General features: G+C 41.5%; 1 protein-coding gene across 3 annotated transcripts in view; it reads right to left on the bottom strand.

Moving 5' to 3' along the window:
* The window catches only part of RBBP8 (RB binding protein 8, endonuclease), a 382,091-nt gene that overhangs the window by 279,730 nt on the left and 79,183 nt on the right, over positions 1–23,178 (bottom strand). For 2 of the 3 annotated variants that reach the window (XM_069220013.1, XM_069220015.1), the window contains exon 1: positions 21,846–22,082. The exons of the other annotated variant lie outside the window; for it this stretch is intronic. The gene's annotated coding sequence lies outside the window, so the exon portion shown is untranslated. Of the gene's footprint in view, positions 1–21,845; positions 22,083–23,178 lie in introns of those variants that run through there. 3 annotated transcript variants of the gene reach the window in all.

Genomic DNA, 23,178 nt, shown 5'->3' with positions numbered 1-23,178 from the left:
TATACCCATGGAACTACTTGTGGTTCTGTTTGACATTTATTGCATTATTTTTATGGATTGGTTTTGTGACTGTTTTCTTTTTGCTCATAAATGGTCACTATATTCCTGATCGCTCCTCAGTGGAGCCTGTTGATGAAGTTTTAACACCACATAATTCTTCAGATAAGGTCCGAAGGGATTTGTCCCCCGTAAATATTACGGCAATACCGATTACTGATTGGATTGTGTGGGACAAAGTTCCATTCGATATATACGGGCCTACAGAAATTATTTAAATACCATACGTTTTCAAAATTTCAATCACTGATGTAATTACACCTGATGTTGTCTCTGATGATTGGGATGCCCAAACAGTTGATTCCATGCTAACTGAAATGAAGGACTATTCCGCTTTTGAAAGTGATGATATATATGATTATACAATGAATTATGGGGAAATGTTCTGCTATAACAATTGGGGACATCACTACCTACACCGTGCCACTAGATACAGGCCTCTCTTGAACTACACACAGTGGGAACACTGTTCTACACCACTGGTGGGGAGTCCAAAGTATTATAGCGATAAATTTACATACTTTTCTGGGCATGATACAAGAAAAGCAGAGTCGTATTATTTTAAAATACCTCCGGCACAAACTAGGAAAATTTTGCTAACAGACACAAAACTGATTTATTCAGATCCCTTTGTTTCCCGGCTCTCGATTGAGGGTTACGAATACTGGAAGAGCAATATTGACTTGAAAAGCGTATGGGGAACACAAGATTTGCAAATGCAGGGTAGAGAAGCTTTGTTTCGTGCATGCCTGATTCCTGTGCAAATGATTTTCTTGAATGGCACTATTGAGCAGACATCCTGTCTGGGGTTAGCAAAAATTTAAGATCTGAACACGCCCAGTATCCCTACTCCGTCAAGGTTTAAAGATTGGCAACACTTCCTTAATATCACAGAGGACAGGCTAGATGCAATGGTTAAGGCTGGTACCTACAATTCTTCACTTTCCAGTCCCGGCGGGTGGTTGGTATGGCCCACAGACACTAATGAGTGTCAAAGGAATTTTTTGAACTCTACAGGGGGTTTTTCAATTAACAGGCCAGACCCTCGCTTTAAATCGGGTCAACATACAGGTACAGTTACAACATACAGAGTGGGTAAGCTGTGACAGCAATGGGTGCAAACGAACACGTTAGCCGCAGTTAAGAAACACCTGAACACTCTTTCTGAAAATATAGACTTGCAGGATTTTCTGCTGGGTCCTAGAAAACAGCGCTCGAAAAGGTTTTTATATGCTATGTACAATGAAATTTGGAAACTTTCCCAAATTGAGGCTGCTGCGCCTTTAAGGCAACTAGATAAGGAAAATTTGGAAAAAACATTAGCTGTTGTCGACAATGGCATGAATACACTGTCCAACAGGATTTATTCACTATCAAATATAGTGTAGTCTGCTATTGATATCAGACAGACTTGTCCCGGTTATATCATGGGCAAACACAGTTACGTTCCATCATGCAACTAGGTTGGACATTACAGACACTGAAAAGTGGACACATTCCATGGAAGTATATTAATGGGAGTGAGTTCTTCACTGCTTTTAATTTTTCCAGGGAACAAGAGACAATGGCTAAAAGGGAGGCTATTTTCACCCTGCTTCAAGTAGAGAAATTAGATAAGTTGCCCTTCACGGTAGCAGAGAGTCCTTCAACTATCTGGCTCTTACACGGCATTATTAATTTACCGATTTCGACCTTTCATTTCTCGAGCTGCCTGAAACATCTTGCAGTGGGACGATATGAGCAACTAGGAGATAGCTTTATTAAGGAAGAGTGGGAGTTGCCCTTTGACTATAGATGTCTGAACGGCGAAAGGGAGGTCTTTCTTAGCAGAAGCGAATGTGAGACTGCTGTTCGTCATTCTATGATATGCAAACAGGTGTCTCTTCACGGTCTTTGCAATGCGGGGTCGCAAATTTGGCCTGTTTTCTGAAGGGTACTCCCATCCCCTTGATTCGTCCGGTGTTTCATGTACTTTGCAATGGACATTATGTTGTACTGAACGATCAAAGTTGTTGCGGCATGCGACCCGGAATTGCCTACGCAATCTCGGTCTCGAAGGTCGTTACGTGTTGTGGACATGTTTTTGTTTCCCCCTACACAAGAGATTAAAGTATCTGACATGTGGCCCCACATAGATACTATTAATGTGAACTATGACAAGCTGAGTAGGCTAAAGGCACTATTGTTTCAAAAACAGGTCGCCTTGACATCCGCAAAGGAGACGTATGCTCTCCAGATTGCGAGATCATCAGCCGAGATACAATCCCTTTTAAATACCGATTTCCCCGAACACTTTGGAGAACTGGTATCCAGAATATTCAATGCTTCAAGCACCACTGGGATTGTCCATTTCTTTAAGGCAGTCGGGTCTGGTTTCGTGTCCATCTTCAAGACTGTCTTCGGAGTCATCCCATCAGCCATCCATTCTCTCTTTTCAAGTGTGTTTGGTGGCTTTCCGATTATTTTGGCTTTAATTGGCAGACTACTACTGCTATTTCTTCTGATTCGCAGTGGTTGTTTCTTTCCAGCAACACAGAGTAATGGAGCCGCTCCCACCAACTCCACTGTGCCGTGAGAGCATGGTTCGGATCTTCGGTGCACCTTTGCTGGTGGAACTGGAGCGTGACTGGTCGTTGTCATTTCGGCCCCTTCTCTGGGGCGTACAAACAATCTTCCGCTGCATATGGTGTCTCTTTGAACATCTGCCATGGTCTGTCTTGCTGTTGCACCGACATCTCGTGTGGACCACGAACTGCTGATGTCCCCGATGAGGGTTCATACACGGTCATGCCCCTTGAGACTGAGGTTGCTCCGCGAGGCCACCTATGAGCCTTCCGTTTTGAGATCTACCATGGATGAGGACACTGCAACGGATAACGATACACCAGGAAGTACGGCTCACTTCTGCTCTGTGGATCCGTTTGTCCGTCCAGCACTCGACTTAACATCGGAAGATGTTGACTCATTTTTGAGGTCCTTGGTTGGTGACTTCAATGACATTCTTCAAGATCATGCGTATAACAAATAATTTGATGAATTGACTTGCCATTCCCGATTCCAAATTATGCATTTAAATTGACATTTGCTGTTACACGCTGTACTTGTCATAGTTGACATTAACATCTCTGTATGTATTTTAACAGATTTGTTTTAACATATCTTTTAACACATGCTAAAGCTTTTTTAGCTTGTTTTTTTGCTTTTAGCTCAGAAGCAAGTTTTAGCATTTGGGTTCCTGTACCGGCAATGGGGAGGGTGTAGTGAATCCTAGTTCGTTTTAATGGGATAACAGGAGTTAGCTTAGCCTCTGGCTTGTAGACTCGTGCCCCCGTCACTTAGTGACTTTTAACCTACTTAGCTTGCTCTGTCTTAGCCCATTTAATTATTTATCTCTTCTAAGATGGCTGCCTTGTTTATAGTTAGGCCACTTGTTATGGGTAACATTATCAGTGTCACTGCGCCAAGGCGTCAAGATCAAGCACCAAAGACAAACAAACAGTAGGTGTTCACACTTAGGGATTTTCCCTCTCTATACTTTCGAGGGACTGTTGATATTAATTGCCGTCCCAAGCATGTCTGTTATCTATTGTTTAGGAACACACCTACGTCAGGGGACCGTGTAGATCTGTATAAATACATCACACTTTAGACAGATAATCAGAGGGATTCCGACCAGAGAGCATCGCCACCATCGCCGATACCGATGCTGCAGTCGTCTTGACGCTGACCCAGTCTTCGTGTCCCTGCGGAGTCTGAGATAGAGACCTCATTCCAAGGTAACGAGGGTTGGGGGCTCCTCTCATGGACATGGCATTGGCAGATTAGGTTTAACAAACCCAGCTCTCCTTTAGGTAGGAGGTTAGGCCTTTTCACATTAGGGTATTAGGGCATATTACATCTCATATATCTTTTCTATGTATTGCAAGATGGTGGGGGTCTTTGTAATAATGACTCTCGTCTTCACAATACTGTTTCTTGCTTTATTCATTATCCTAATCATTGCAGCCCAAGCAACTTATCACAAATTGCAGTTATGTTAAATAAAAACTATTGTAACTTTACTGCATCTGTGTCATTGCCTGTGTTTGTATGAGACATAATATATCTGTGAGAAAAGGGTAATCTCCGTTTAACCACGACACTCCCTGAGATATCTTATTTTCGAGTCCATGCGTAAATGGCTGCCATAAATCACCTTTTACTATTGTGTTTCTTGTGAGGTGCTGCTAGTGAGTCAGTAAGGTTGGGACAACAGTTGCGACTTGTTGTAGGTAAGACACAGTCGCCTACAAACAAAAGTACTGTCAGCCTTAAACCAGCAGTCTTGCTCAGAGCAAGAGTCCAACCTACGACAAAGCGTTTATCCACAAGGGAAGCATGTTACACAGTGTGTGTGCGTGCTTTAAGTTTACGTGGGAAGTGTTTCAGTAATGACCACTGAAGTGCTTTTAACGTGTTATGTGAGGAAGAACTTGGAAGAGTAATGGAAAAGCAAGTGTGAGAGGTGCCTTTGCAATTTTCTACTTTGTAGCATGCTGGCAGCTAACTCTGCAAGGATTGTGCAACATTCCATTTTAGGTTCTCAATAAGATTTCCTTAGCTGGCTGTGGCAGGAGGTCGTCTACTGTGAGACCGTGGGGATCCGGGGCAGGTAACAAGTGTACAGAAAAAGTGCAAGGGATCCAAGGTAGACTATGTTACAGTCCTCCTTTATACAATTGTTTTTACGTGATGTGAAGTAAAGGGATTTGCTAAGATTTGCTATGCCTCTATGTTCTGTGCACTATTTTAATTTTTTGTATTAGTAATAATATAGGATCTTGCTGCTCAGAGCATGTGACTATTCTGGACATGCAGGGTGGATTCCGTTAGTATCATGTGGTTAGGCGAGCTATTCATTTAATACGCAATTTAGCTGCATCTTACTCAACATCCAGTCTTCAGTAACTCTATGAGGATTCTTCCTGGCCTGCAGCCTGCAAGGAAGAAGGGTTTCAGGAAGATGGGCGGAAACCATATCCACGCAAAAGTAGATGTGCTTTTTTCCATTTTTCTTTATTTGGTTTTAGAAAGTACAAACCTGTGCAATCAGTGCACTAATTACAGGAAATAAGATATGCCATCGTAATCAAATGCTTTACAAAATAAACTGACCAACAAAGATTAGGCTGCATGCCAATTTGTTCTGTGCATTTTGGTCTTCTGTGATGGTAAGGTGCAACAACTGGCACAAGGAAAAACAAAGACAAAGATGAGAAATAAAGACAAGCCTGAAGCAGCAGGTACAGAGTGCATCTGGGCGCACACAGTTTGTGTGCCTAGGTTTACCTGCCAGCAGTGCTGGGCTGCGACATCAAATAATTCAGTACCACCACAGTTTGTTCATCAAATGAGACCGACAGCTAAACAAGTAGATTCTTGCAGTTAACAGGTGGAAGTGGGCCATTTCCGGGGTGGTCTACTAACAGCCCCGTATGGTGAAGGCTACTGGCACTCGGCTCGGTGTGTACATTCTCGAGGTGGCCTATTGGCATTCTTTGCCTAAAGCCTTGTGATGAAAACATCACAGACCAACCACCTAGATAGAACTAGATTAAGGTAAATACATGAAAGACTCAAACAATGGCTTCAGGGAGTTATGCTCTAGGGAAGGGAAAAGCAGATGAAAAATGATATAAAACCATTAAATAAGAAGCAAGTAAATGAGATTGAAAAGAATGCCATTTGATGATATGCAATGAGTTGACAAGTTTTGGTATTGTACACAAGTGGTCACTGGCAAAAGACAGCTAAAGCTTGTGGTAGGAAAGACCTTAAAACAGTCTGAAAGTCCCTTTTGATCGCAACTGATAGGAATGACACCAAACACTGCTAACACTATGTGGTGAAAAGAAACTTCTAAAAACACAAAAGCTTGTGAGAAAGATTGTACAACCATGTGGAGGCACCCAGACTTTATAGGTCGTTTAATTTTTGCTCAATACATTTATCCTTACAGGAGCAGTTATAGGTGATCTATTGAAACACCTATTTTGAGGTAGAGAAGATTCGGACTGCAAGATGAAACTTCCCGATTTGAGTAGCCATATGCCCGAAATGTAAGGCCATGTAACTAAAAGGATCTTAACTCTGCTCCCTTGACGAACAGTGCCAAATTAGTTGAGAGAGAAATTAATGACAAAGACTTTCAAAGGGTCCTAAGCTAAACCCACTATGCTATCGACCAATTTAATTAACAGCTAGCCATGTCTAACGATTTGCCAAAGTAACCCACAATTAACTGATAGAGTGGACGAAGACAGAATATATTATAAATGTGGGTTCCTAAAAGAAACAAGCACTACTAAACAATGTATTCATTCGTAGCAGAGAGAAGCATAGCATGCTATTTGAAAGCACCTGTACTATTTATTGCTTCTATGGACTGAGGCACACCCTTCAGTTTGACAATTAAAGATATGCCTTTAATAAGGACCTGCAGGTTATACGGGTATAAGTACAAATAACTATACGTAACAAGGATACTGCACATCACCAAGGAGTTCCATAACCATAGAAGGAAATGGCTGCACGTCGACTCTTCATGAGACTTTATATACTACTTAGTTATTGCAGCACAAAAGTACAAACCAAGAAAGAAAAAAGAAAAAAAAGCTTTCACCTGCCCGGTTATTGCAATATGATGTGTTTAGGACATCTTGAAAAACATGAAGTATGTCCAATTCTGCATTATTGTGGGCATTGATAGTTGTAGCCAAAAGGTTCAGCACAGCCGTTTGGGATTTAGAGAAAATCTTGTTGCTATTAGTGTTTGGCTGTTTTTTTGGTGTTTACACATCAGGCCTAAATAAGAGAAAAAAAGAAAAAAAAAAAAAAAAGGAGCGTTAGACTTTTCATCCTTGGCGTGGTCTCCCTTAACTTTTTGCCTCCGTTTCACAGGTTGTTGATGTGTGCTGGACTCTGATTTTGCTGTTTTTGTTACTCCTGGCACTTTACCACTGCTAACCAGTCCTGAAGTGCAAGTGCTCCTTTACAAAATGTGTGTGTAATGGGCTTATCCATGATTGGCATATTTGATTTATTAGTAAGTCCATAGTACAGTGCACTAAAGGTGCCCATGGCCTGTAAATCAAAGGCTACTAGTGGGCCTACAGCACTAGTTGTGCCACCCACATAAGTAACTCTGTAATCATGTCTCAGACCTGCCACTGCAGTGTCTGTGTGTGCAGTTTTAAATGAAAATTCGACATGGCAAGTGTAGCCACTTGGCAGGCCTAAAACCTTCCCTTTTCTTACATGTCAGACACCCCTAAGGTAGGCCCTGTGTAGCCCCAAGGGCAGGGTGCAGTGTATGTTTAAGGTAGGACATATAGGTGGTCATTCTGACCCTGGCGGTCTTTGACCGCCAGGGCGGAGGACCGCGGGAGCACCGCCGACAGGCCGGCGGTGCTCCAATGGGGATTCCGACCGCGGCAGTAAAGCCGCGGTCGGACCGGCACCACTGGCGGGGTCCCGCCAGTGTACCGCCGCCCCATTGAATCCTCCGCGGCGGCGCAGCTTGCTGCACCGCCGCGGGGATTCCGACCCCCCCTACCGCCATCCAGATCCCGGCGGTCGGACCGCCGGGATCCGGATGGCGGTAGGGGGGGTCGCGGGGCCCCTGGGGGCCCCTGCAGTGCCCATGCCACTGGCATGGGCATTGCAGGGGCCCCCGTAAGAGGGCCCCTACATGTATTTCACTGTCTGCTGCGCAGACAGTGAAATACGCGACGGGTGCAACTGCACCCGTCGCACAGCTTCCACTCCGCCGGCTCGATTCCGAGCCGGCTTCATCGTGGAAGCCTCTTTCCCGCTGGGCTGGCGGGCGGTCTGAAGGCGACCGCCCGCCAGCCCAGCGGGAAAGTCAGAATTACCGCCGCGGTCTTTCGACCGCGGAACGGTAATCTGACGGCGGGACTTTGGCGGGCGGCCTCCGCCGCCCGCCAAGGTCAGAATGAGGGCCATAGTAATGTGTTTTATATGTCCTGACAGTGAAATATTGCTAAATTCGGTTTTCACTGGTGCAAGGCCTGTCCCTCTCATAGGTTAACATGGGGGCGACCTTTAAAATTTCGTTTGGGAGCGGATGGACATGTGGAGTTTGGGGTCTCTGAGCTCACAATTAAAAAATAAATCTTTTAGTTAAGTTGATTTTCAGATTGTGTGCTTGAAAATGCCACATTTAGAAAGTGAGCATTTTCTTGCTTATACCATTTCTGTGATTCTGCCTGTTTGTGGATTTCCTGTCTGGGTCAATTTGACAGTTGGGCTGGTTGCACCTCACACTAGACAGTGACACAAGGGAGCTAGGGTGTAGTGGAGGAGTGGTCACTCACACCTGAAAGGGCTGTGCCTGCCCTCACACAATGCAGTCTCCAACCCCCTGCTGGGTGTCTGGGGCCTGGCCTGGGCAAGGCAGCATTTCACATTCAAGAGAGACTTTGCTTTGAAGTAGGCGTACTTCAAAGGAGAAAGTGGGTATAAGAAGGGCACCCCAAAGCACAGACTTTAGAACACTTCTGGAAACCAAGAGGAACCTCTGCTTCGAGAAGAGCTGAGGAAGAAGAGCTGCCCTGCCTGTGACTGTGCTTTGTGGGGCTATCCTGCAGTTGCTGCTTCTGCCAGAGTAAGAGGGCAAAGACTAGACTTTGTGTGCCTTCCATCTTGTGAAGATCTCCAAGGGTTTGATTTAGAGCTTGCCTCCTGTTGTTTGAAGTCTCAGGGACAGCAGAGACTTCTCTCTGCCAGCACCTGGAGTCTCTGGAGAGACTCCTACTCTGCCCTGTGGTGCCCATCCAGTTCCTGGGACCCTGAAAGGAGAAGCTGGCAGCCTAAGAGGAAGAAATCCATGCACAGAACGCCGTGTGGAGAAAAGACTGATGCAACTCACATCTGTGGCTGAAAAATCGCCGCTCGTCTGCAACGCGACTGAAGAATCGATGCATGGAGCTGGAGAAACGAAGCGCAGCATCGCTGACGGTGGCTGCGAGATCGCAACCCTGCCAACCAAAGACCCTGTTTTTAACAGGGAGGCGTCATATAGATTTGAAAAGGAGGTATTTAAATGGGACTAAGGAACAAATGGAGAGCAGTTGATTCATGCTGGTGTGTGGTTTTGCAGCATCGGTTCCCCCAAATACAGGTGGCATGTGTTTTTCTTTTATGTTAGAAACAGATATTTACAAGAGACTGATGATTTTTTGGGTGGAAACAAGATCATTTTATGTCAGGATTACCTTGTAATATGAACATAATTGCACGGTCTATATAGAGATATTGAAGAATGCCATGTATTATAATAATATTGCTTTATAATTAAACAGTATTTCGAGAATCATGTTGGGCCCGAGGGTTAGAGAAACAAAAAGTGCTCAGTGACTGGAGTAGATTCAAGAGCGTGTTTTATTGCTCTCATTTTTTATTTTTAATCAACAAAAATGACACATTTATTTTAAGAATTAAACAAATCCACAAACCTGAGGACCCGAGACGACAGCCATCTTTTGAATGGTGTTTCTTATGAAAAATGAAGATGCCTTTCAGAGATTAATCTAGGAGTGAAGGGGAAAATCTGCAGTGACAGAGACTGTGGACTACATGCTAATAATTTCATGGCTATAGCTAAATGTGGCTTGGATAACTGAACTTTAGCAAGTGTGTCACATATATTTAAAAAATGGCCTGGACATCCAGCGTGATTTTGGAAACTTAGAGAGCAAGCAGGAAAAGTGGATAACAAATAGAACACTGAATACTTCAGCACTGAACTATAAGCTTCCCACACCCTATCAAACACAGCCCTCCTTGGATAAAATGGGGCAAAAATCAGCACTGAGTGTCATGCTAAAAACAAACCAACTCACCTGAATATTGTGTACACTGCTGCAACACCAATACTCTGGCGTTTAGTTTAGTTGCTCACAGCATGAAAATCCCAATGCACAGCCGACAAATAAGCAACCTTGTGGCAAACTATGGTTTACAACCATCCATTACTCCATGAAATGAGGACGACTAACCTCCATTTCAATCTGATGCATGCTTACTTCAATGCTTAGCCCACTGCAAACTAAGAAAGCTAGCCGTACTTGTGCCAAAAGGAGGAGCCTCCAGTGATAAATTCTGAACTGATTTGTGCAATGGTAGTTTCAGATGCAAGACAGAAAAACATGATTTGAAGGGATATAATGAAACAGCCATGAAAACAGAGACGGATCATACACAACACATTCAATTTACAGACATCTTAAGCAGGCTGTATTTTAGTATGGGTTGCGGCAGACAAGTATATGCAGCCTGTGACATGCAATATGCTATTCTTGAAATTCAAAAAGGGCTAGGGCCTTCGTTGAACATTCAGTGTAAAGGAACCATTTATTCATGACAAAACTGGCCCCAGTGGTATGTACCCCTCACAATATTCCCCAAAACGCCATGAATTTATGCATTGCTTTATAGTTTAATCAAAATAGCGGGATTACACCCTGGGCTCAAAGACAGCTGAACTGTCTATAGACAGTGTACAAAGCTGAGGTACTGAATAGCATGAAATCCCAGTTTCAAGTCAGATAACGAAGGCTATCCAAAACAGTCAAGAAGGCTGGTAAACTATTAGCTTGGCTAAGTAGGAAAAAAAAGGGACTGCACTGGGTCGAGAAGTGGGAAATAAGGTAAGAGACACTGAGGCAATCAACCACATCTTTGTTGAGAACTGTAAAGAACTCTACAATGATATTGAGAGGGACACAGGTACTGAAGATTCGAGGCTTATAAGCCAAACAAAAACCACAGTAAAAACAGAAGAGGAAAAAGAAGCAATCTGCCAAATACCGACAGGGAGGACCCTGGGCCTGAATAGCCTACCAGGGGAAATATATTTAAGAGGTTTTTCTATGCATTGAGGTTCCACTTACTTTTCATGTTCATAAAAGCAAAGGAAAAGAGCAGGTTCTCCAACAACCTCATTTGAACAACAGTAGTGGTACATAAAAAAGGTAAACCTAGAAACAAAGGTTGCTACTATTGCCCAATGTCTCTGCTAAACGGAGGTAAAAATACTAACCAAAATCCTCGCAAATATGCTCATCAGCCATACAGGACAGATACATCGAATCAAACACGATTCACCCCGAACCAACCCACCAGACTGAATCGAGACTGGTCCAACACTGATTTGAAAAAGGGAAGTACATAGAGTGATGCAGAGTAATCCAATCCCTCAATGCCAAAATGGTATTTGACTCTTTTAGATGGGTTTATTTCTTCCAGGCGCTAAAGGATTGTGGACAGCCTTGACTTTAGGGCAAGGGACAAGGCATTATACACAGATCCAATGGTGGAAGTAAAAGTGAATGGAGTAATGTCACATGTCTTCAGACTAAGCAAGGGAACAAGGCACAGCTACCCTCTGTCACCCCTCCTATTCACACTTTGAAGAAGAGAAATTTTGGTGGGAATCTGGTCAAGAAGACAAAATATCACTATATTCTGATGATATACCTCAAAAATCCCTACTCAGTCTTTAAGCACACATCCAAACCTCGTCTAAGGGTACACACAATGTGGCTTTTAATATGACTAGAAGCAATACAGCATATGATGCGAACATCACAAGATCTAACCAGAAAGAGATAGGAACACTTCTGATGGTCTAATCGATGATAAAGTCAGTCCATAATTCACATGTGGCACTGTACAAAATTATTATCTTAAAAAGCTGGGTTTGTCTTACTTTTCCTGAAAGCTGAACCCATTTAAGGGAAAATCATTTATCCTATCTCAGTCAAGGCTAAAGTGGTAATTTAATATGAAATGTGGAGCCTTCAGAAACATTTTAATGACTTCTCTTTTTATAAATACATTTCTCCAACATAATAATAAAAGCAGCCCTGTTTGCATTGTTTGCGATAGACCATCTGTAAAACATGTTTTGCCCCCTACAGCAGTACAATCATTAATTCAGCAAGGAGGAAAATCTAGTACAACCTGAACATAACTTTCACATTTATACTCCCATATGATCAAGCCAACTACTTAGATAACTTCATGCTGATAAGGAATTTACACTGCAGTTTTGCACATTAAGATGGACTTACTCTTATATTTCTCAGCAACTGCGCTCTTTACTACTTGTAAAAGCATTTCATTATGTTAACTAACATAAAATAGATTAATAGCAGGCAGCCATACTAACCAAATATATAAACCATCGTGTAACTGAAGAAAACAAAGTTTAGGATAAAGAAAGGTACAACACAAGAAAGATTTTGTTACAGACTTGAAAAATGAAAAATATAGCTTGTCTTCTACTGAACATATACACCATACCACACAGTGGTATTTAACAATCACACAGCAAGTTGCATGTAAATGCAGTGGCAGGATTTCTAGTTTTTTCAATTTAGAAGGCTGCTGTGTTGCTGTCTTGTCAAGTAATAAGACAACCTGGAATACAGAGAGCAGTTCTCTTACCTTTGATGACTAGTCTAGTCACACACTTCTTTCTCAGTCTTGGCTTTGGGCCCTGCACTGAGCTCAGGTCTGCGGCAAAGCAATAGAGCCGGTCTGACAGTGTCTCCTTTGTTTGCATAAAGGGAAAGTGGCTGAGCAGCATGTGATGAAAGATGCTACTCAAGCTTATATCGAGATTGTAAGCAATGCATTACCCAGGATGTAAAGCATAGCGAGAGGGTAGATGTGGACTATCCGTACCTTTTCTTGACATGCTCCAAAGAGTGAAATTTAAAAATAAAAATAAAAAACCTTAGGAAGATTGTGGAAACAAAGCAAGTGGTAGAAAGAAAGTGGCTGCTCATTAACTGGGAAACTTCAGTGCACTGACATAACTCTTCCTTGTCACAATCCTTAACAATATTGGTGATCTACAGGCATAGACAAGAATTTTTCAGTCTCCTATGAACAGGTTTTAATCCGCTCACTAAATAAAAGTTAATTCATAGTTCATTCAGTGTTCAAAACATGAACTTGCCCCCATTCGTTGGGAATGTAGAATTGCAAGAGAATTGCAAAGGAAATGAGTAAGATTTGATGTCATTAGGATCACTGGGAGTTAAAAGGGGTATTATTCCTTCTCCCCCGACCACATCACAGTCTTTAACAATAAGGATTCCCAGAGCAATAAAAGAATGACTGTATCAACACCACACATTTGGACATAATGCAAAACCCATCATCTTATATGAGCAGAACTGAAGGAGGTTGTGAGACATTGAGTTAATAATGAAAAATTAATGTGTTGGGTGAAGTTTAGAAAGCAGCTTGGTAACTACCTCCCTTGATGGTCCTTATAAGGTGTGAACACGACACAAAAATGTGCCGGATGAAGTGATGCTAAAAAAGATCCAGGAAGTGGTTTGCCTAGTCCTTAATGTGCCAGTGGGATAATGCCTTGTCAGTCTAATTAAGGTATTGGAAGAGGGTTTGGTACCTTAGTAACAATGCCCAAACATAACAAATACAGACTTAGATCCTGAAGAGAACACAAGAACAATACCTTGATTAAAATGGAATACTAAGGCACTTTTATCCTAAAAAATATTATTGTGGACGGTCTGAGCACAAAATCACTTGCCCCTAGATAGAAACCTCTAATAAGGGTCCCTACAGAGAAGGAGGCCTCTATATCTCCAATCCTTGGAGCTGAATTAATGGCTACAAAGAATAGTACCTTAGGTAACAAACATCTTCGTAGGACTCTCTTACAGGAGTTCAAATGAGTGACAGGCCTCGAAAAATCTACTCACCCACTCTCTATGATGAGTCAGATTTAATCAGGTCCCGTCGGTTCTGGAGGGTGAACTTAAGCTGGAAGGAACAGGTGTTATCTTCATTCAGAAAGTTAATGACCAATAAAGATGCCTTTAGGTCTTGTTTCTATCTTGATACAGTTGCTGTCTGTTCAAGGACAGAGTTCAAGTGTCTGTTTACTAATTTTTTCTCATCTTATCCTGGATAAGAGTGTTTGCTTTTGTTTCTCTTATTACAGTTAGGGGTTTTTGTCAAGTGAGCTGTCTGACAAACATTGTGAAACAAATGGCTGTAAGATGTCAGGCTTTTTTTTTAACATACAATATTTAAACAGCTTGTAAATGAAGAGTACAAGTATTTCAAGATATATCAGGAATTATGAATTAACTTATTTTGTAATTCAGAAGTATGATGCAAACTAAGATTTAAATAGGAGCAAAACAAATCAGAACACTTTAGTGATGTGCAAATTACAAATATTTGCAGAAACTCTATTTCCAAACATTGTACACTACTGTATATAGTTTTATTGGTAAAACCACGTCAGTAGGAAAGTGTTGCAGTCATTTCAATGGAACAGGCATATGACCAGGCTTAGGATGTTATATTGGTTGGTTCTGTTATCCTAACCCCAAGAAACCTTTTAGTGTACATACGCTCTTACAGTTATTTAAAACTTAACAATGGAAAACCTGTTGACTGCAAATAAGCATGCTACCACTTCATGCATCAGCTATGTATTTATTCAAAGAAATACATTTTGAGGAACATTTCTGCCCTTGCCCTGATGACAAGGGGGTTAATGAATTAAGAGCCAAGTCAGTGTTCACGTGTATCATATATGTGGCTGGCTTAGTATTATTTATGCAGCAAACGTTTAGTCTATTAAATCAAACCAAAGTGTTTTTTGTAGAGCAGACATACTGAACTCACGTATTTGAAGGTGCTCTCATATGCGATAAAGAAGAAAATGGCATCCCAGTGAATTAGTATTATAAATAGGTCATGTACATTATTTAAGTTACTAGGCCTGCAGGTCTAGTAATATTTTTATGACTTTTCAAGGCCTGAGTGAGTGGACTGCATGGCTCATAGAAAAAGAAGAGCAATGTCCCAAGTGGAAAGAGGCGAGAAACCCCTCCATCAGTGGTTCCCAATCTGTGCGCCGCTGCACCACTGTGTGTCATCAAAACTAGCCAGGGGCTCAGTTAACAGCACACTGAAAAGATCTACTCCATTTGTTAATTATCAGTATGTTCCATTCTTGTGATAAAGTCGCTGAACAGGTAGAGGTAAAAGAAAAACTGAAGACTGAATGTGATATACCAGAGCCCCAACTGTACTTCAAAGGAGAAAACAGACAAATTATTTGAACTTATCAGATAATGATGTCAATGTTTCATTTCGTTTGCTGGGTATGTATTGTGAGCCCCTGCTGCCAATAATTCTGTGTACTGGCATTAGGATTTTCTCTGTGTGGAGTTTTTCTTTTTTTGGAACAGCACGTTCTGTCAGAGTCTTGCAAACTCGACGAGATGCCTGCTTAACAACCATAGGCCAAAAGACAAAGGCAAAAGATACTTATTACTACAACTGTGCAGCATTTGTCAGCAAAATCAAATCTTTGACACTGTGATATTTGGGGCCAGGTCCTTCAGGGCAAGATGGTTTGATCTGATGGTTTCAGGCCTCCCTTCCCCTACAGTGGCTTATTTCATAATCTTTGGGGCTTCTGTTCAGAATGAAAAAAACAGCAAACCAGGATCCACAGGGCATTAGGCTCAGTTGAAATGGCACTCCAGCTGTTGCAATATTGGTGCACATTTAAAACGTCCGGTATCTTGTCACCAGACACCTCGCCACCATCTTCAAAACCCTTGCCTTTTCCTAGTTTTAAAATCAGAAAATAGACGGAGTAATGGAGCATGGTCTATGGAAAGTGGAGTTTAGAGCAGCCAGCACTCTGTTTTAAAAGCATATATCTGGAGCATGAGACCAGTGGCGTAATGAAACCTGAGGGGGGCCCTCCCTGGCCCACCACCTGCCAGTTTTGCTGAGAGGGCTCCCTGAAGCATGCCCCCACCCTCCTCTCCCCGCACTGAGGGTACTGCATGGGCTTATGCTATGCCACTGCATGAGACAAGCAGTGTGCATTAAAACAAGAACTGGTAAAGCCTGTAGGTCTTGCCTTGGAGAGCTGGTAAGATGGTTGGGCTTTTTATTTATTTTTATTGCACGCATATCCCACTAAAATTAGGAAAAAAGAAAAAAAACATGATGTCACTTAAACATGGCAGCTATATATGCTTCCAATAAAAGATCTGAATTAGAAAGCATTTGTTGATGTGTTCATTTTACTATTTTTAAAAAAAGAATATGAACCCTTTTAGCTGTGCCATGCATTGTGTCGTTATTTGTGAAAGAGACAGGAATAATTCTCACACTATCAAGCACTCCAATCGCAGTCAGCTAGAATGTTACGAAGCGAGCTGAACACTTTATATCAGACATCTCACGAGTATCTGAAGTGCAGGCAAAATCAATAGCTAGTGTTTATGCAAATATTAAAAAATAAATCCCAACTCACTTTGACCCAGTTTTATCGTTGAAAAAAAAGGAAATATTTTATGTGCATGTTAACCACGTGATCTTTGACTGATAGTTCATACTAAGTTGTGGAAATGTATAGGTTTTTAGGACCTCCTTTGTGCTAGTTGTCACTTGCTGCTTTGCCTGTCATTTTATTAGACATACGGTAAAATGCTTTTCTTTTCTTGACATTGCAGCTAGTACCCTGGTTTATGCTTTGGGGTAGTTGTCATTCTACTACAGCTAGAGACAACTTTTTAAAACAAAAAATAGTTTTAAAAAATTGCATATGCAGACCCCAGTGCTGAAGAGTATTGTTTTTGATTTAACTAGTTAGAGTTTTTTTATTATTAAACAACTGTTATATTTTTAGTTTGTTACATCTATGATTATAATACCTCCAAGGGCTTCATCCCAATTATTTTCTGGCAGAAAAATGGAAGTACTCCTGAGGCCAGGCTCACATCCCCCCACTCGCCAAAAAAAGCAAAAATGGGGAGTCGCGGCCAATAGGTCAAGTGACCCGCTGGTCGAAAACGTTTGGGAACCACTGGCCTACATTACAACAGATAGCCCTTCATCTCCTTGATTGACATCTTGACATGAATCTGTTTCTGGACTTCACATTAACTCTCACCAGGTTGGAAAAAGGAAAAAGGCAAGTAGAGCATACAGTGACTATCTGAAGGTTGAAAGAAAAAAAAAGAAAAAAATCCTGTCCCCTCATCCTGGTCACTAGAGTTATGTACTGAAAAAAGGGTGATCTCTTTAATCCCTGGAATGCCCATTGTCGAGTGGCAGAATATTTCACATATTTGAATAAAGATATATATATGAAGGTCAAAATCGAAAGGAGAGAACACTCTGCTGATTTGCTCCGACATGCTCCACTGCTTGATGAGGAGTGGCCTGAAGAACGAGAAGGTATTTCTCTTCCACAAAAAGGAAATAGGATAGAATGTAATGCTCTCAAACTGGAAGTCCTGTTGAGACTGTTGGAGACCATCTGCCCTGGGTTTAGTTACCCCTCAAGGTCATTCCCCCAAACCAGTTAATATGGGTCCATTGTGATGATCAGTCGTGATCAAGAATTTAGGCTCACTCTCTTCTTAAAATAGGAGGAAAGTAACCACCAAGTGAAATAATGACCTAGACAGTGGGTCACTTACTTAAGGAAGTTAAACAGAAGGAGCTCGGAACACAGTGACCCAAAACATGGAACACCAAACACCATATCTTCTTGTTGCTGGGTCTTGTTGCTTCTGGACAACAGCAGTCAGTGGAAGGGAGAGTGAAGATTCTCATTCACTGGTGGCAATAGCAATACTCTCCTCATCGCAGCACTGAACGAGGCTAACAAAAACGTTGGACACTGACAAATGATAAGCCTTGAGTTTCGCAGTTTTACCAGCAACTCAAACAACAGTAGAACAATGTTTTTTATTTTCTAGAGTGAATGATGGACCAATTCTGCCCTCACTACCTAGCCCAAATATAGATGATCAGAATTTCCTACCACAGAGAAGACCCGCTGAGAGGGCGACAACCTTAGGGAATAAACCTAGTGCCACTTTCAGCCTAAAATAATGGACACAGGATTGAAACGTTCAACCCAGAGGATCAGGATCTGTATGTATACCTCATCCAAGTCAAGTGCTATCAAGAAAACTCCCCAAGACAACATGGAAAATAATCTTTGGAGAGTCTCAGTTCTGAGGGACAAGTACTTCACCAACCTTTTGGTGTACTGGAGGTCTTTCACTGACCAAAATTATCTTGAGGACTTGGAGCACATACCACAAGATACAGTATACTCCCTGGCTACAATGTGCCCTGGACGCCTAAATGATGACACTTGCTCAGCAGGCTCCACTCCAACCTGCAATAGGAGAGGTGATAGATTACTGTTTCATGAATTTATTACATTAAGTCTATGGTTTGAAGCTGCTAGTATAGATGTCTTTGCTGCAACTACTAAAGTGTCAAAAGAAATATTATGTAGAACAAAGGTCCGTAATCCAGTCAGAGCCTTCCTCCTGAGCCACCATGAGTCACGGAAGAGGGAATGAGACATGTTGACAGAGTAGGTGCCCGACAGGAAGAAGAAAGAAGCAGCAGACAGTGATACCGGTAGGCTTGTACCTATTGCTGAGTGGAGTTCTGCTCTACTTTCAAGAAGGGTCTTGGCTCAGGGTTTATAAAGGTTTGCTTTGGAAGAGCATCTCCTTGCAGCTGTTTCCATATGTATCAGTACTTTCTGTAGGATCTGTAAAGGACCATACATCAAGACAAAAGAAAAAAGAAACCAAAGTACAATCAGCTGCTTTCACGGTTGTTTGTGGTGGTCATTCTTCCTCATTGACCCCCACTCGAAAAACAGACAAACTGTCATCCACATCAGGTATGCCAGTGTCATAGGAAGTACATCTGCTTCTAGGCCATACAGGGAATGTTTTTCATGCTGGGAAGTCCCTCTTTGCAGCTGCTCAAAGCAATAATATAAAACAGTTGCCATTTCGACTTCCTGTCGCTATCAGAAGCTGAGGTAAGGAGCAGAGCAGGTTATGAAAGGACAAAGATAATGAGGACTATGAAGGGGCTGCAACAAACAACCGAACGATGTCTATCTACCCTGACATCTTCAGTCAGTTGTTTTCAGTTGCTGTGACAACTGTCAGGCGAATTAATGTGGGGATAGAGGGCACATATATCTCTATAATAATAAATTATCCTTTTGCATTCCAAGAAACAAAGAAACATATACTGGTAACCTGAAATGGAAATATAAAAGTGAATGTACTCAATAACCTAAAGTATCTGTTAGCTTATAATAAATTCAGTTTCTCTCCCATTAAAAGTATTGACCACTTCAGGGAAGTTCAGGTTACTCGATATTTTAATTTAAAGAGTGAAGGTACTTGGTAGTGGAAATCCCATTTAAAGTACTGGTCTGATTTTCTGACATAAAAAAGTAAAACACATCCGTGACAGTGGATGAGCTATCAAAGGCCTAACTCGGCAGGACACACCAAAAAAGACTGGATGAATTTAAAGAGACTGCATCTATTGATAAATTAAGATAGTTAAAAATGTTTATTAACAGGGAGATACTGGTCAAGCGGTGTCGTTCAGTCAGACACACTTAACAGGTGGGGCGAGGAAGAGGGAAGATGGGTAATGAAGGTGGATGTTGCTATAAAAATTATTAATGAGTATTCATGTATTCTGAATAATAAATTAATGTAGAAGAGAAAGTAACGTAGAAAAATAGTGCACGCATTTGAAAATGTGATTACGAAGAATGGCCACCAATGTTAACAAAATGTACTAATCAATGACTTAACAATATGAAATGTTGAATATATGTTCAACTAATGTAGTAATAGGTCATATTAAGGGTTATGCAGTATGCTTTAGCTTTATAAAGTGTAGTCCTTAACTTAGCAAGTGTCTTGGCCTACTTGCCAGGCCTCATGAAAAAGCTGTATTTCTTAACGTTTAATAAATGGCTGTCCTAGAGAGTTAAACTGTGATTTTCCATTTTACATTGTGTGCTCGTAGCTGAAGCTTGTTTTCCATGAGAACTGACTGCTAGAAGATGATGTTTCTGTTAATGTAACATTTTGTGTGTAATGTGTGTGAGACTGACTTTCTCAGGAGGAGAACAATGAAGATACTGACTAGAGTGGAAGCTGCAACAATATTGTTACCTGACAAGCCGGATGATGAGGACATTGCAAGACAAACCAATCGACAACATGTGAACGGAGTAATATTAGAATTCATAGATTTGAAATTTTAGTTTTATTTGACAGTATGTGAACATACGAGTAACTGACCAATAGGGATTTAGGGTGTAGCTTTGACAGTTTTGACTTAACAAGAGTACACGGAGGAAAGACGGACATTCTGCCCATGCATTTTGCTAAGACAGTTCATACTGTCCTTACTTTTGCCCTTACGCGTCTTGACAAGAGATATGCTCAACTTTAATTCTTCAAGACTTTGCGTTTTATGAACTCTGATACTGAAGCATGATGCCTTGCTGATCGACTGATGTCCTTAGTACGAAGACTGATTCTGCTTTGCTGATCCACCCTGAGGATATGTATATCCAGATTGTGATTGTGATTGTGACTCCTTATTATGCATATTTGCTTTTTCTTTCTAGGTACCAAATGTGCTGTATTGTGTATGGCTCAATCATAATTAGATGTTATTCCAAATTTGTGTTACTAAATCTGTTGCATGAAGCCCAACATGCTGATGCAAATCTGATGTTAGTTAAGGATCCTCACTAATGAAATCATGCTAACAGGGATTAATATTTGATGACTTTCTCTGCTAAACTCAATGTACTTGATCTCGTTGACGCAGTTGACTTTGTTATTGATTTGCACCATAACTTTAGAACGTGTTGTAGTTCAAGCCTTGATTAGATTGCGTTTCTTCCGTCACTTTGGACAACCATTAATGTTCCTGTATGTGTTTCATTTGATTTTGAGGTTAATCTACATGACCTTAGCGTTGTTAATATAGGGAAAATAAATATTCTAACTTTTACTAAAAGGTGCGGTTATTCATGACTGAAAGGTGCGTGACAATTACTGACCCCATTGACTATTGTGTATTGATTATCATGTACTGAAGCTATGGTAAGAACATTTTAATTGAGAGTCAAAAGGTTCATCAACCTATTCGCGTCCCCTTGTAAGTTTACTTATTAAGGTCAGGCGGGCTAACAATGTCAATTAAATAATGTGCAAACCTTACCGTATGTGGGCCTCTCGACCAATGTAATTTGTCCAGAACTTTAAGCTAAAGATCTCTAGGGGAGTCTGCTGCCGGATCAGAAAATATTCCAAAGTTAAAGAGCACACTGGAATCCGGGCACACGACTTCCTCGAGCAATGAAGCTTTTGCACTAATGGGGACGAAGGATCTCTGGTCTCTATGGGATACATAACCGAATCCGAACGACAGATCTCGGGTATAATTGGTGATTCAACCATAATTGGAAGTAAAGAGGGATTTTTCTAGCGAATACTGAACGTGCTTGTGTCCCTCATACCAGACCGCGAGATTGGAAATATATTTCACGAGTGACAACGGGAACACTGAGGATTTCAAGGTATTTTACAGCCCTATGAAGTTGTGTATACCATGAAACACGTGTCGGCTAAGTGATCCTCAACTGCCAAGAAGTGAAGCTCCGGAGCATATTTCAAGAGACAATACACGCTTGAATGTGTGCTTGAGGCTGGACTTGGCACACCCCATAGAACTCGAAATCACCATGCAGGAAGCTTAAAATCACCAAATGTAACCTGAACTTTCTTTCTTATTACACATTTCACAATTGAAAAAATAAAAAAATAAACATCAAAACTTACCAAAAGCTCCTTATTGCTACCTCAGTCCATCGTGCGACATTAGCAACATTTTTGGCTAGGTGGTGCCGCTACCATTCTTCCACGGAGCAGCACGTGTGCAGACATACGGCACGGGGAACCACACAGATGACAACGAGTGCCGGTCCGGCAGGATAGGTCAGTACGGGCAAGAACAGTGACACTATTGCAGATTCAAAGGCAGCGCCTTCCGCGCGCGACAACTTCCACCCCATAGGAAATGAGGGACGACTAGAGCTGATTAGAGGAATATCCCTTAGCAACGGTGCGACGCAAGCTTTGTTTAGAGGAATTCCCCTTAGCCAAAATTACGTAAAAAGTACGTCAGGGTCGGAACTATGCGTCTTGCAAATGGTCACTTCCGCTATCCTCAAGCTTACTATACTATGGAAGTTTGTAACAGTCTTAGAGTCTCAGGGTTTAAAGCGCTCTGTTACCAGTAGTGGTCGAAATGCATAGAAAAAGTGTGGGAACTGTGATCTGAGTACAATGCTGTCGGGCTCAGTGCTGAGACAGCAGGGGCGTAGGAGACAATAAATTTCTGGGGGGGACAGGGACAGCCTTGGGGACTTTCAATCAACCCTATACAAATCGCTCACTGTTTACAAACTGCAAGCTCCGATAAATATACACAATCATATATATTGGAAGTGAAATAGGGAGAAAGGAAAGAATGTTTTCACAGTCTGAAAGTATCTTTTATTGTTATTTACATTCACAAAGTAATTAGCTCAAATGTGAAAATAACGCGTTGATTAAGCTTGCATCTTCATGCACCAAGCAAATAAAGGTAGGAGTGTAAAAAGGAAGAGCATACCCTTTGCGCCCCATACCCATCATGCCATTCGAGTCATGCCAATTGGAACCGCACTGGAGATATCAAAAGCGATTAGTTACAACAGTTGTAAACTGTACTCGGAAACCATAGTTCTAATAACACTTCTACTCCTGTGTGTGATCTTGGGAAGATCAGCTCCACATCAGTCATAACTAGGAGCATTTCAACTGAAGAAGCTCTTGGAGTTACAGGCTATTTAAACATGGATTCTCTAATCTCTGTATAAACTGCAGTCACTAATTTCTTTAGAAATGGCTGTTTGTGATGCACCAAGTCACTGCGTATAAAGAAAAGACATTCACTGATTATAAAGAAAAGACATCAGAAAATGACTATGATAGGGTTATTACAGTTGAGTTCTGACATTACAATGCTTCTACCAGAGCTAGCAGCCAAGGTAAAAGGCAGATCAGGTCACAGAGCACAATTAATGCAGCTCTTTAAAGCAAAAAATGGAATGTTGCTTTTCTTTCTTCT

Source organism: Pleurodeles waltl, chromosome 2_2 (assembly GCF_031143425.1).
Source record: "Pleurodeles waltl isolate 20211129_DDA chromosome 2_2, aPleWal1.hap1.20221129, whole genome shotgun sequence".
NCBI classification, from domain to species: domain Eukaryota; kingdom Metazoa; phylum Chordata; class Amphibia; order Caudata; family Salamandridae; genus Pleurodeles; species Pleurodeles waltl.
The sequence above is the reverse complement of the archived record's forward strand: the minus strand, read 5'-3'. Positions and strand labels throughout refer to the sequence as shown.